At 46.4% G+C, this 14,961-nt stretch overlaps 1 protein-coding gene across 2 annotated transcripts in view; it reads left to right on the top strand.

Moving 5' to 3' along the window:
• IHH (Indian hedgehog signaling molecule) overlaps positions 1-14,961 on the top strand; it is a 212,725-nt gene that overhangs the window by 44,556 nt on the left and 153,208 nt on the right. The window lies entirely within an intron of this gene.

The following is a 14,961-nucleotide window of genomic DNA, read 5'->3' as shown; positions in this document are numbered from 1 at the left end:
ATTTTTTTAAAGTTGCATGACCTACTGTTTTGCTCTTCCCTTACAAAAGCTGCCCTTAAAGACTTTTTCCACTTTGTGTTTGTGCTGTACAATGTAGCACACATACAAAGTTGGAAAAATACGGAGAAATGAAAATATTTCTCTTCTTATGCCTGCCCCGAGAAGGGGTAAGGTTGTGGTGCAACTCCCTGTCTACAAGTGGTCGTAGTTAGGGATTTGCACCAATACCCGTGGTTGTTTGCATGGGAACGCCCATTTATCACCCATGGAATGCTGCCTTGATGCAAAGTAGTGTAAAGTAGTCTACTTTGCCTTACTTTGGGAAGCTTTGCGTTGGAAAGTAAATCCCACCACAACTCTTAGCGTCAGGTTTGCTTCACTTATGATGCCAGCCTGCCACACAGTGTTAGTAAATCTGGGACTCAGTGCGCTACCCTTCTGTACTGGTGGCACATGCAGTGTTTGGAGTGTAACTGGTGTTTTCACTATCGGGCTGTAAGTTCACTCTTATTACCACTACTTCTTTCCATATGGGTTCTGTTCACACTTTCGTTTAACTTATGAAATTACATGTAATCGGATATTCTAAATTGTGGATCGAAAGTCAGAAACCACTGGTTTACAGAGAGAATCCAGATTTGCTAGGAAAGGTTGTATTTTGTTTGGGCCCTTTATAGTGTGTTGCACTTCCAGGCAGCTCTAATTTTAAGCCAACCTCCCTTTCATTCTGGGGCCTGTAGATTTTATTACACATCATATCTTGACTACAAGCCCCAGCATGCAAAGTGCTCTTAATTAAGATAGTCTGGACTGTAGGCAGGTGTAACAGACCTATGGAATTCCTGGCACCACATCATTTTATTTCTTGTCTTTTACTTAGCACAGCTGCAAGCCTCCCCATAAGGATTCTGGTACTTGAAGTGTTAAATAGTCTCGGTGCATTCCTGTTAAGGAAAAGGTGTGCGGGTGGTATGGTTCAAAGGATTGCATCGATGCTGTGGTATTCCCAAGGAGACAGAGTAGGGTGGGGGTTTAAGGGAAATGGGTAAAATGCACCTTTTACACAGATTTCTAGAAATTGGTTTCTTAAGAATCTTTTTTGCAGATTTTACATTCTGTTACCTGTAGGTTATGATACCAAAAATAGATACAGAATATTTTGTTTGATTAAACTGCCTGCCTGGCCCCCACCAACACCAATTGACCCTGACCCACTGTACTCATGATCACAGTTTCATTGTTTTTTTTATGCACCTCCACTGTCCTCTCAGCTAAACTTTCACCTACGACCAGGGATGCCTTGCTGAAATTAAAAGCTGAACTGGCTCTCAAAACAAAGTCTATAACCAGAAAAGCATAAACATGCCTTTGCAACATCGTTTTTATAGCTTTTCCAATTCTGGGCTTTGTTTCTAGACTCAGTTCATCTTGTTCTATGAGCAAGGCAGTTTGCTCATAAAACAAGGTGAACTAACTTTAGAAACAAAGCCAACAATCACAAAATGATGCTGCCCAGCTAGCAGAATTAACCAAATGACGGACATCGAGCAGCTTTCTCTGCTGCAACTAGGGGTGCAAGAGGGAGAACTGCGGGCTGCAAGGAAAGGTCTGCTGGGTCACTAGCAGCCCCAGGAATGTACTTTGAGTATCACTTCTCTGAAGTATACTAGGGCGTGTTCTTTATATGGTACTGCTGGAAACCAAGCATTCTGGTACTTGTAGTTCTGCAGACACTCAGTCCAATCCTGCAGGTAGGAAGGACGTGGGATCATTCGGTGAATGCGAAACACTCAAGAAATGTTTAGTAATATTGACAGTCCAAGACTGCCTCGTAAAAATGGAAAAGTTTTGCATATATCCTACAGTTGGCAATTGCCAAAGAAGAGCTCTTGTGCCTTTATAGGGTGAGGGCGCCGACTAGCTATTGGTTTGCAACTGTGAGCTATAACACTTGTCACAACTTTGCCAAGTGGGTGAGCTCGGAGTACTTTCTGACAAAACTCTAATGATCTCTCTTTGAGGGAAGGTAAGTGAACACGGATATAGAGAATCACCACCGAAACGGATAGAGAGGCTCACCACTGACACGGATATAGAAGCTCACCACTGACACGGATATAGAGGCTCACCACTGATACGGATATGGAGGCTCACCACCGAAACGGATAGAGAGGCTCACCACTAACACGGATAGAGAGGCTCACCACTGACACGGATAGAGAGGCTCACCACTGAAACGGATAGAGAGGCTCACCACTGACACGGATAGAGAGGCTCACCACTGAAACGGATAGAGAGGCTCACCACTGACACGGATAGAGAGGCTCACCACTGAAACGGATATAGAGGCTCACCACTGACACGGATATAGAGGCTCATCACTGACACGGAGAGAGAGGGTCACCACTGACACGGATATAGAGGATCACCACTGATACGGATATAGAGGATCACCACTGATACGGATATAGAGGCTCACCACTGACACGGACATAGAGGCTCACCACTGACACGGATATAGAGGATCACCACTGATACGGATAGAGAGGGTCACCACTGACACCGATAATTGAAGCTCTCCACTGACACGGATATAGAGGGTCACCACTAACATGGATATGGAGGATCACCACTGACATGGATATAGAGGGTCACCACTGACACGGATATAGAGGATCACCACTGACACGGATATAGAGGCTCACCACTGACACGGATAGAGAGGCTCACCACTGACACAGATAGAGAGGGTCACCACTGACACTGATATAGAGGGTCACCACTGACACGGATATAGAGGCTCATCACTGACACGGATAGAGATGATCACCACTGACACGGATATAGAGGCTCACCACTGACACGGCTATAGAGGCTCACCACTGACACAGATAGAGAGGCTCACCACTGACACGGATAGAGAGGCTCACCACTGACACGGATATAGAGGCTCACCACTGCCACAGCTATAGAGGCTCACACTGCCACGGATATAGAGGCTCACCACTGACACGGATATAAGAGGCTCACCACTGACACGGATAGAGAGGCTCACCACTGACACGGTTAGAGAGGCTCACCACTGACACGGATAGAGAGGCTCACCACTGACACTGATATGAAGGCTCACCGCTGACACGGACATAGAGGCTCACCACTGACACGGATAGAGAGGCTCACCACTGACACGGACATAGAGGCTCACCACTGACACAGATAGAGAGGGTCACCACTGACACGGACATAGAGGCTCACCACTGACACGGACATAGATGCTTACCACTGACACAGATATAGAGGCTCACCATTGACACGGATAGAGAGGGTCACCACTGACACGGATATAGAGGCTCACCACTGACACGGATAGAGAGGGTCACCACTGACACGGATATAGAGGTTCACCACTGACACGGATAGAGAGGCTCACGGATATAGAGGCTCACCACTGACACGGACAGAGAGGCTCGCCACTGACACAGCTATAGAGGCTCGCCATTGATCCAGATATAGAAGTTCACCACTGACACGGATATAGAGGCTCACCACTGACACGGATATAGAGGCTCACCCCTGACACGGATATAGAGGCTCGCCACTGACATGGGTATAGAGGCTCGCCACTGACACGCAGATAGAGGCTTGCCACTGACGCGGATATAGAGGCTCAACACTGACACGGATATAGAGCCTCACCACTGACATAGATTAAAGGCTCACCACTGACACAGATATAGAGGCTCGCCCCTGACACAGATATTGAAGCTCACCACTGACACGGATATAGAGGCTCCCCACTGACACGGATATAGAGGCTCGCCACTGACATGGATATAGAGGCTCGCCACTGACACGCAGATAGAGGCTTGCCACTGACGTGGATATAGCGGCCCAACACTGACACGGATATAGAGGCTCGCCACTGACATGGATATAGAGGCTCGCCACTGACACGCAGATAGAGGCTTGCCACTGACGTGGATATAGAGGCCCAACACTGACACGGATATAGAGGCTCGCCACTGACACGGATATAGAGGCTCGCCACTGACATGGATATAGAGGCTCGCCACTGACACGCAGATAGAGGCTTGCCACTGACGTGGATATAGAGGCTCAACACTGACACGGATATAGAGCCTCACCACTGACATAGATTAAAGGCTCACCACTGACACAGATATAGAGGCTCGCCCCTGACACAGATATTGAAGCTCACCACTGACACGGATATAGAGGCTCCCCACTGACACGGATATAGAGGCTCGCCACTGACATGGATATAGAGGCTCGCCACTGACACGCAGATAGAGGCTTGCCACTGACGTGGATATAGAGGCCCAACACTGACACGGATATAGAGGCTCGCCACTGACATGGATATAGAGGCTCGCCACTGACACGCAGATAGAGGCTTGCCACTGACGTGGATATAGAGGCCCAACACTGACACGGATATAGAGGCTCGCCACTGACATGGATATAGAGGCTCGCCACTGACACGCAGATAGAGGCTTGCCACTGACGTGGATATAGAGGCCCAACACTGACACGGATATAGAGGCTCGCCACTGACGTGGATATAGAGGCTCAACACTGACACTGATATGGAGGCTGACCCGGATATAGAGGCTGACCACTGCCACGGATATAGAGCCTCACCACTGACACACGGATACAGAGGTTCACCACTGGCACCTCGTCAGGGGAAACCAGAGCAAGGGGTTAGAGAGAGAGAGAGAAGACAAAACACTGCTGCAGCATCTAGACACCAGGTAGAGTGATCTTAAATGGACAGTCGTTGGTCTGTCTCCCAGGAAAGGTGCGGGATATTCTAAGTGTTAAGTTACAGTGTAATATGTGGCACTGACAGCCTTTACAGATTGTTTTCATTAGACAACTCAACCAAATTAACCAACGGGGGGAAAGGAGTATAGCGGTAACACTGCAACAAGCAAGTTGCAAGGCACTGAAGGCTTCCGGCACTACTTAAAGTTTATTTATTTATTCATTAATGTATTAAGCACATGGTTACACTGCCGGTGTGTCCCCACGCTAAAGCAGACTCCTCAGTGGAGCCGGCATTGAATCTACCGGCTGTGTGTGCTCTGACCGAATAGCGGTACTCAATTATCTAGAAATTAGATGGAAGGCGGGAACATCCAAGTCTTTTTTCCCTTGCGGAAAGTGCTTTCGCAAGGTGCGGATCTCAGCGCCTCTGGCAGAATATTCCAGGTCTTGGCTGCGAGGTAACCAAAGGATAGAGCTCCCATCCTGGATTTCTGCATTCTTTGCACCGTGACCAGGGAAGTGCCTTTAGATCTTAAATTCCAAGCTGGTATATAGGCGGTTATGCTAGAGCGGAGATACCGCGACCCTTTTGTCCACAGAATTCTCTGACAGTAGCGCATAGCCTTAAACGTAATCCTCTTCCCCACGGGCAGCCAGTGGAGGGAAGCTAGGGCCCTCGCGGTCTCTGCTCTTTTTGGGAGGTTCAAGACTAGGCGAGCAGCCGCATTTTGAATGGACTGAAGCTTGGTTAGTCCTTTTTTTGATGCACAGGGCATACATTTACTGTGTTTGCGGACGCGCAGCGAGCGCGCTGCTGGTGCGCCGATAGCGCGCCTAAGGCAAGCCCGTCTGCGCCCATCCGCGCTTGAACGATGCCAACTGACAGGAAACGCTGCCCATTTTCATTCAGGTTTATAAATGCCTTTAACCCCTTGTATGCTATGTGCATTTTTGCGCTGTGTGGGCGATTTGAATAGTGGGTGGGATTCGGACGGCCCCTGGCCGTTCTCCGCACACGCCCACCGTGACGTATGACGGCGGGGGCCTTCCAAAGCATGCAAGGGGTTAATAACCTATTCGAAACAGGCGCTACTGAATTTAAGGGATAAGGCCTCCATGACTGGGTGTGGGGGAAAGGTAGCGGTAGATAATGACGCGATGGCCAACAACTGCCCGCAATGTGACTGGTTCATAGGTCACGCGCAACACACCACAGATCCTTTAAACCCCTATCCGGTAGACCGGCGAGTAACCAGTAAGCAGACCTCCAGGGAGAAAAAGCAGAGGAAGGGACGGCAAGAGGTCACCTTTCAAGGCCTGTGCCTCAATGCTAGATCTATCCCAAAACATGCTGCGGACATCTGGGACCTGCTTGATGATCTGAAACCAGACATCTGTTTTTTCACAGAAACCTGGTTGCATACTCAATCTGCTCCTTCCCTAGCGATAGCCTTCCCGGCAGAATATACGGTAGCTAGATCAGAGAGAATAGGCAAGAGGGGAGGAGGGCTGGCCATAGCCACTCGCTTAGCCCATCAGATAAAAATCTTAGATACTATCTCCACCCTGTTCAAGGCATTAGGCTAATGGGAGCGGTAGTTTACCCCCTCCCCCCACCCCGAGGGAAAGCAAAAAGGACTTCTGTGTGTCACTATTGGAAAATTTGGCCCCATATACCATGCAAGCTGATAATTTTTTCCTTAGGCCTTTTTCCTAGAATACGTAGCCCAACACCCACAGCGGGACATACGCTGGACAATATCTTCACGAACACTCAGGATCTCATAGTAGAACCTCTGCTTGCATTAAGCTGGACGGACCATTTGGCTCTAGGATTCTCCTTGATAGTTCTGACACCATTAAGCCTGTCCCAAGGCCGAAAGAGTTCTCGCAGATCATGGAGAAAAGTGACATTAACAGCATCTAATTCAGTATTCCCCGCCCCCGTCACTTAGCAACGGCACTGATAGCAATTCAGCTCTACACATGTTGAAGACTTCTATAACTGTGGCCCTTGATATCATTGCTCCAACCAAGACAGGTACAGTTCGGGACAGGGCTGCCCCAGCCCCTTGGTACTCAGAAAGCCTGAAGGCAGAAAAAGCCAATTGTAGAGTTATAGAGCGGAAATGGATGAAATCAAAGTTGGAGGGGGACAAACTGGCACATAAATTGGTACATAGAACATATCTAAGGAATTGTAATATAGCCAGGAGATCGTATTTGGGTATGCGAGTTGCTGAGGCAAACAGCTCCTCTAAAGAGCTCTTTAAGATTCTTAAGGAGTTCACCAATCCCAGAGCCAACAACTCCACCCTTCCACCCACGCAGGGGCTATGTGACGATCTAGCCACATATTTTAAATAGAAGATCGATAACATTTATAACGTATATTTGAACTGGCAGAGGCGGCCCAGGCTTTAACACCTCCCCGTGAAGATCTTCTCTCCCCCAGTCTCGAGACCTTCTCAGCTATCACATCCGAGCAAGTGCATGCTTTACTGGTACACACTAAGTCAGGCTCGCCGCTAGATGTGGGTCCCCCTCACATCATCTCAGACCTGGCTCCGGCCTTGTCGAACCCAATTATGGAAGTCTGTAATTTATCATTCGACACAGGCTCGTTTCCCTCAAAATGGAAGAAGGCTTACATCAAGCCACTGCTTAAGAAAACACTAGCGGACCCTGCAGACCTACAAAACTATAGGCCTATTTCTCTTCTCCCATGTTGTTCTAAAATCATGGAAACCCTGATTAATCAACAACTTCCAGGTTACCTAGAACAAAATAACCTGCTCGATCTTTTGCAGTCGGGTTTCCGTGCTGGTCACAGCATGGAGTCTGCTCTGACAGAGGGAACAGACTCGATAAGGATGTTGTTGGACGAGGGAACTCCTACGATGTTAGTTCTCTTAGATCTGTCGGCAGCCTTTGACACCTTCTCTCACAGCACCCTCTTGGGTAAGCTGTGAGAGATTGGTGTCAGAGGATCAGCATTAAAATGGATGCATAGTTTTTGACCGACAGAACACAATGTGTACAACTGGACACATTTGTGTCACAGACCACAACAGTGGATAAGGGGGTACCACAGGGCCCCATCCCAAGTCCCACCTTGTTCAATATTTATGTGTTCTCTTTGGCCCCTATCATTAGATCGTGCGGGTTCCAAACGATCTCCTATGTGGACGACACCCAGGTGATAGTCCCCGTAGAAAAGGACCCCGCTCTGACCAGAGAAACATTTAAGAGCTGCATGGATGAGCAAGAACTTTCTACAATTGATCTCTAATAAAACAGAGATTCTGCTGTTTGGGAAAGCTGAGGAGTTATGGTCCACGGAGTGGTGGCCGGTGGAATTGGGGGAAGCCCCCATTCCTAAAAAATGTGCGAAGAACTTGGGCATCGTGATCGATGACAGACTCTCCATGGAGGAGCATGTAAAAATCATCTCTGACACGTGCTTTGGCATGATGCGCCTGCTGAGAAAAGTCTTCCCGTGGATTGCCCTCTATGCCAGAAAAGTCCTCAGTCAGGCGCGTCTAGTCAGTAGACTAGATTATGGGAACTCTCTACTGGTAGGGATTAGAGAAGATCTGTTATCAAGGCTGCAAGTTGTCCAGAATACCGCAGCGCGTCTTGCCCTTAATAAGCCCGCACAAACTCCATCATTACCTTTACTGCGACAACTACATTGGCTTCCTATCAGGAAAAGATCAGTCTTTAAACTCCTATGTCTGGTATTTAAATCTTTGCAAGGACAGGGACCGCCATATCTAATTAAAAAACTTGAATGGTACATTCCAGGGCACCACCTGAGATCTAGCAGTCAAAGGTTACTTTGCACGTGCAGAATAAGGAAAACCAAGATTGGAGGGTGTGCATTCTCTCATCTAGCCCCCGCCCACTGGAGTAGTCTGCCAGAGGATCTGCGAGCATGCCCTAATTTGGCACAATTTAAGAAGCTTCTCAAAACGTGGCTGTTTTGATTGAGTATTTTCGATTCATGTTGTCTGCCTCCCAGGCGCCGAGAGATCCCCTTGGGGATGATTCGTTGCACCATATAAATATTAAATATAAATATAAGTCTATCCAGACCCCTAGATTCTTTACTTCTGCTTTCGGGGCAGTAATTTGCCCTAGTGCCCCAGGCCACCATGCAGATGTCCATATCGAGGGCACCTTACCGACTATCATAGCCTCAGTTTTGTTGCCATTAAGTTTAAGGCAATGGTTGAACACCCATAAGGCTAGATCCTCTTACCATAGAGAAAACTGATTCGCTGTCCGCGCCGGGTCCTGTGACAAGGTGACAATAAATTGCGCATCATTGGCATATGAAACAATAGTCACATTGTGTTTTCCCACTACTTCTTCAAGGGCGCCCATGTAGAGATTAAGCTGAGTAGGGCTTAGAATCGAGTCCTGTGGCACTCCCTGCAAGAGAGGGGTGAAAGGAAAGAGGTCAACCAGCGTCAAGCTGAGCCCCTGACCGCACTGTTGCATAATCTCCTGAGGAGCAGATTATGGGGTACGGTGTTAAATGCCGCGGTGAGGAGTAGGGCCGACTCTGTGGATTGGGAAGCTCTGAAGCCAGACTGAGAGAAGCGAAACCGGTCATTCTGATCAATATGATTTACAAGTTGCTTGTTTGTCATTTTCTCTGAAGTTTTTGCAAAGAAAGGTTGCAGCGAGATAGGGCACGCGTTTTCTAGCAGTGCCGTATCCACTGATAGTTTTTTTGTAATGGCAACACTGTCGTTTGTTTCCATTTCTGGGGGATTTCACCCAGGTGAAAGGCGCGAGTAATAAGCTGTGAAACATAGGGCAGAATAACGGTACCTCCTTGCATTAAGATCTTGGGTGGGGCTGGAACCAGAGGCGATCCGGATTTGATAGCCGCAGCCATACCCTTCAGATCCTCCAGCGTTGGCACCCTAAATTCATCAAGGATTTCCCCCTCAAAAGTTGTTTCAGAAATGGTATCCTGATTAATGCCACTACGTGCTTCAGCTGGAAAGGAGTTATACATTTTTGTCACTTTGGCTGCAAAATAGTCAGCAATTTTTTTACAGTTCTCCAGGGAGGGAGACAACGGACCGTTATTCGTTCAAGCGATTTAAAAGTTTTCAAAATTGCGAACAATTTTTCCGAGGAATTGTTCGTCCTTTCAATTTTATCAGTGTAATAATCACATTGCGTTCTCCGGATTAGCGCGTGGTATTATTTGAGCTCGTTTCTATAGTTGTCCCTGCTCATAGAACAGTAGTCGTTCTTCCACCTACGCTCTAATTGTTTGCATTTTTTTCTGCTATAATTAAGGTGTCGCTAAACCAGGGAGATGATATCCTCTTCCTAACAATGTTCAGCGTGGTCCAGGGTGCTAATTCGTCCAATGGCTCTGCTACACAGTTTTCCGCATCTCTGTTAGCTATGTTAATATCCTCCTAAAGCTTAGGGCTGGTATTAGAGAGTGTCTGAGAGAGGATCTCTGGGCTAAACCTAGTCCGCTTCCTGTGAGTGATCACCTGGCTAGGCTTAGTGGAAATAGGCTTTCGAGAAGCAACAGCAAAGGACACCAAGTGGTGGTCTGACCAGGGGACGGCCATCGGCGCCCCACCTCAATCTCAGCTAGGTTGGTAAATACTGGGTCTAAAATGTGTCTCAATTGATGAGTCGGAGCACCTACTTTTTGCGTCAGGTTCAGGGACATGAGATCCTTGCAAAGCGATTGCACTTCAAGGTTGTCATTATTATCAAAGTGCAAGTTGAGATAGCACAGGATAAGCAATTTGTTAAAGGGCAATGCTGGCTGAACCATCTTCTCTACAAGACTAGATTTAAATTGTGCCGCGGGGCCTGGAGGACGATACATTTTTTAAAACGCTATAGTATGATCTTCTGCTGCAGAAAGAGTGAAAAAGAATGTCTCACAGTTCCCAAGATTGGTCTCCTTGATGCAGCATTTCAGTGATAGTTTATGTATTATCGCAATTCCTCCCCCTCTTGAGTGAGCGGTCCTGTCTGAGTATTCCAAATCCGAGCGGCAGCGCATCTAGGACATCAGATACAGAGCACTCACTCAGCCATGTTTCAGTAAGAAACAGAGCATCCGGCTGTACTTCACTTAGGATCTCAAAAATATCATTTTGTGTTTGACTAATGAGTGATTTATTAAGAGCAGTTGCATTTTAGATGCATGAAATAAGACCTGTTTTTCTGGTTCAAAATCATTATTACGGTTAGAACATTTTAGCGGGAGGGAGTCTGCTGTTAATTCGTGTCCTCACACTTCCGAAATCTTAGGGGCCAAGCCTTGAAGAACATCCGATGGATAGTAGAGATATTGATGGACATTGCAACAGGCAGGGGTTCTGGCACCTGGTGCCAGCTGGGCGTACACGGGCTTGCCTTTGGCGCGCCAGCGGCACGCTCGCAGCACGTATCCACTGCACGTCCACTTCACGGCTCTCATTTATCAGATTAAAACAGGCAGATATGAAACCACCAGCCTGCCAACCTTCCAAACTGGCAGCCAGATGGTGTCACAAACGGAGGAAGAGGAGAGAAAACTCGCACGTGACCCATAGCCGAGGAGTGGAGCCCCAACCCTCCCAACTTGATCCACAGCAAGGAGCCCTACAATGCAGGTAAAAAGGCCTGGTGTGCACCCTACAACAAGCAGCAGTGCAGGGGGGCAACAAGTTCAAAAGCTTTCCTTAAAAACAAATGTGCCACAACCATTAGTCAGGGTAGAAAGCAGTCACACACCACTTACGAGAGACCGCACATAAGTTCAGTGGAAGTCACGGCCCTACCATGTTTACAGGGGCAGTGTCTCTGATTGGTTCTCTGATTCAGGTTGTACCATCAGGCCCACCTGGCACCATCTCGCTCTACACGTCTTCTTGTTCTGCGCCTCTTTCCTTTGGCATCAAACCTTGGGCACTTCTTTCTCTCCTGCTGCCTGGCTGCTAGCGGGATCTCTCTCTATGCAATGTTAATATTAGGGAAATTGATAAACAGGGTGAAAAGATCTGAAGTTTGGGGTAGAACCTGTACATTTCTTCTTTCAAAAGGTGTACCAATAAAGAGTGCCAGTTAGGTGCAGAATGCAGCACATATAGATAGAGGAAAATGCCTCGTAGGATTGTTTTTGTGCAGGAAGATGCCCCTTCCTGCACAAAAACATTGCTGCCGACAACACAGGTACCTGTGCACCATAGTGCAAGGGTGCTTGCGTTGGTGCTAAAAGTAGAGTAAGTACAGTGGACAACCCAATATACCCTTGAGGGCTCGGGCAAATATGAATGAACAGGTAGAAGGGTGCCTTCAAGGGATTTATTTGACAATTAGTTTGTATAGTTTCAATTATTATTTGAAGGTAGGTTAGTTATATACCTACAATTATATTAATTATCACTTTTTGTATTCTTAAATCAACTTAGTTTATCAGAGTCAAAGTTAAATCAAGTGCGAATTCAAAAGGTTGTGAAGGTACCAACGAATTAATCTGTAGGCTAATCTGACGATTTGACTCATCCACCGTCAGATTAGCCTACAGATTAATTCGTTGGTACCTTCACAACCTTTTGAATCTTAATCTCTTCAGTGCCCCGCCCTTTCCCCGCCCTGTGCCGGGCGTTGCATTAGCGGGCGGGGTTCATGACGAGATAGTCTCGTCATGGGCACAGCGCAACCACGCTCCATGACGAGACCATCTCGTCATGGGCACTGAAGGGGTTAAACGGTGCTGGTAAATAAACGCGAGAGTTGTCTCGCAATACTGACGTGCATGCGTGATTTAAAAAACAGCCTTCAGATTGAAACGTGGGCATCTATATAATCGCTAGAATCTTATTAACTGCGATATATCGGGGCAGTTACGCATTTGCGACTTTACGCCCCTTGATTTCTACCTTCGATAAAAGAACCAACGGCTTTTTGAGACAAATACTGGAATATTTTTGGACGAACAAAAAAATCTGACTCATTAGATTGGAATAGAATCAAGACATTAAGGGGTCAACCTTGTAAATAAATTTGTCCTGAAGATGGTCTTGTTAAAGAAAATCTAAAGACCGAAACGTCGACTCTCACACTGTTTTCCAGAGAAAATTATACCATTGTGAAAAAGTGTTTGATCAATTTGAAAGTGAAGGCATCAATAATTGAAACATTTCCTTTCACTGTATTAATAATTGTTGTTATTTGAAGTACCCTTTTGAACTTTGAATATAAATTCAATTTTTATATATACACCCGACTTTATCTCCTCCTTCTGATTCATTGTCTCTATTGCATTGAGTTCAATATGTGATGATTCATTCGCACTTGATTTAACTTTGACTCTGATAAACTAAGTTGATTTAAGAATTCAAAAAGTGATAATTAATATAATTGTAGGTATATAACTAACCTACCTTCAAATAATAATTGAAACTATACAAACTAATTGTCAAATAAATCCCTTGAAGGCACCCTTCTACCTGTTCATGCGTTGGTGCTAGGCTGCCAAAACGGCAGCAGCGCAAGGGAAACGATAGCAATGCACAGTATTCGATAAATACGGTGCAATCCTGCCCTTTCCCTGTGATGCAGCGCAGCGCAGCGAGGTAAGTTGCTATGCTGCCCTGCGGCACCGATCCCATAAATATGTTCCTTAGATGTTCTCCCTGAATAGGTCTTTTCTGCTTTGTGTTCAGTAGAAATGAATCCATCCCACACAAATATGTGTGAAATACTGATCTAAATATACATAGCTCTGTTAAGTATTTGAGTTGAATTCTAACATTGAGGCGCTACATTCCACACAGGGTTCCCTTTGCATGTGTACTGCCAGCATATTGTGCAGATCTCAGGGTGGGTGGGTTTGTGAGGCTGAGGCCACCTTTGAGCTGCCTCTGGAAATAAAGTGTAGAGTTTGATGAGATAAAATGTCTGCTTTATTATCATACATGTTCACAAATCCCACAGGTGTCTGGCTGCCTAAATGCTGACAGGAATTATAGACATTTGTATATTAAATAGGCCTTGATCAGGGATTGTTCTATAGGCAGTCTTTATTTTGGGAGGACTGTATGGTATGTTGGACTTTCTCAGCACACTCCATGTGCACCACCACAGAGGTGCAGGGGAACTGCCCACCCTCACTGCACCGCGGAACTCATCAGTGGTTGGGTGTGAAGCGTGCGGTCATAAGTTTCCAATCGCCTTACATTGGAGGACTGCGCGGTCGTTAACTATCCGTATTCAGAGAATTCTTCTGGTAAAAGTAGGTTTGGAAGAGAAATATTCTGCAAAAACTAATTTAAGAGGAATACCTTTTTGGGAGTCCATTTGTAAAAACCTTTCCTCTTACATGAAACCTCTCCCACAGCAAAGTTGGGAAATGCTGGCAAACATCACAATCTGTAAGAAAATTTCAACCTGAGACACCTTTGAGGGTTGGGCTGGACATTTCACTCAACTGTTCTTTGGTTTAGACCTTGATCCTAGTCTTATGTCTACATTTCTTTTTTTCTAGTTTTAATGCATAAACTCTTGTAATAATAATCCTTATCTTCATGCAGCCCTTTCTGGTGGGTCCATTCCTCTCGAATTTTCATGTAGTGCTGCCACCGCCCGGTCAGCCTCCTTATTTGAAGGCAAACCAAATCTTTGTATCTTCCAGCAATTTTTACTTTCTCTGAATTTACGCGTTTGTACTTTTTTTTTTAATATGGTCTCCAGAACTTAGAAGTATTCTCTGAGGTAGAATGCGTCCTCTCTATCTCCTGTCTCCTTTGATGCCCGGTGTATCCCTTCCATTGGTTTCAACACTGCCGCAGTATCACAAAGTATGCCAAACCCACCCATAACAGCCATGGCTTTGGATGTAAGGCGCTAAAATGATGCACATGTGTCCTGAGACAGGATGTTATGTAGGGCTCATGGTCTCTCCTTATCTTCAGTACAGAAACTTCTATCTCCAGAAATCTTTGCTGCAAATACGAGAGCTCATCCGTCCCTGCTACGACTTGCTTCTATAGCAGGGTTTAAGTGTTAGCCTTTAGCGTGGATGGCACAGCCATGGGTACGGGTTTAGCACCTTACATGCTGGTCCTTAGCACCAGGATGTGGGGCAGATGCAGATATTGAACCCAAATTCAAAAGAGGCGTTGATCGTAT

Source organism: Triturus cristatus, chromosome 3_2 (assembly GCF_964204655.1).
Source record: "Triturus cristatus chromosome 3_2, aTriCri1.1, whole genome shotgun sequence".
Lineage (NCBI taxonomy): Eukaryota > Metazoa > Chordata > Amphibia > Caudata > Salamandridae > Triturus > Triturus cristatus.
This window is presented reverse-complemented; position numbering and strand designations above follow the sequence as displayed.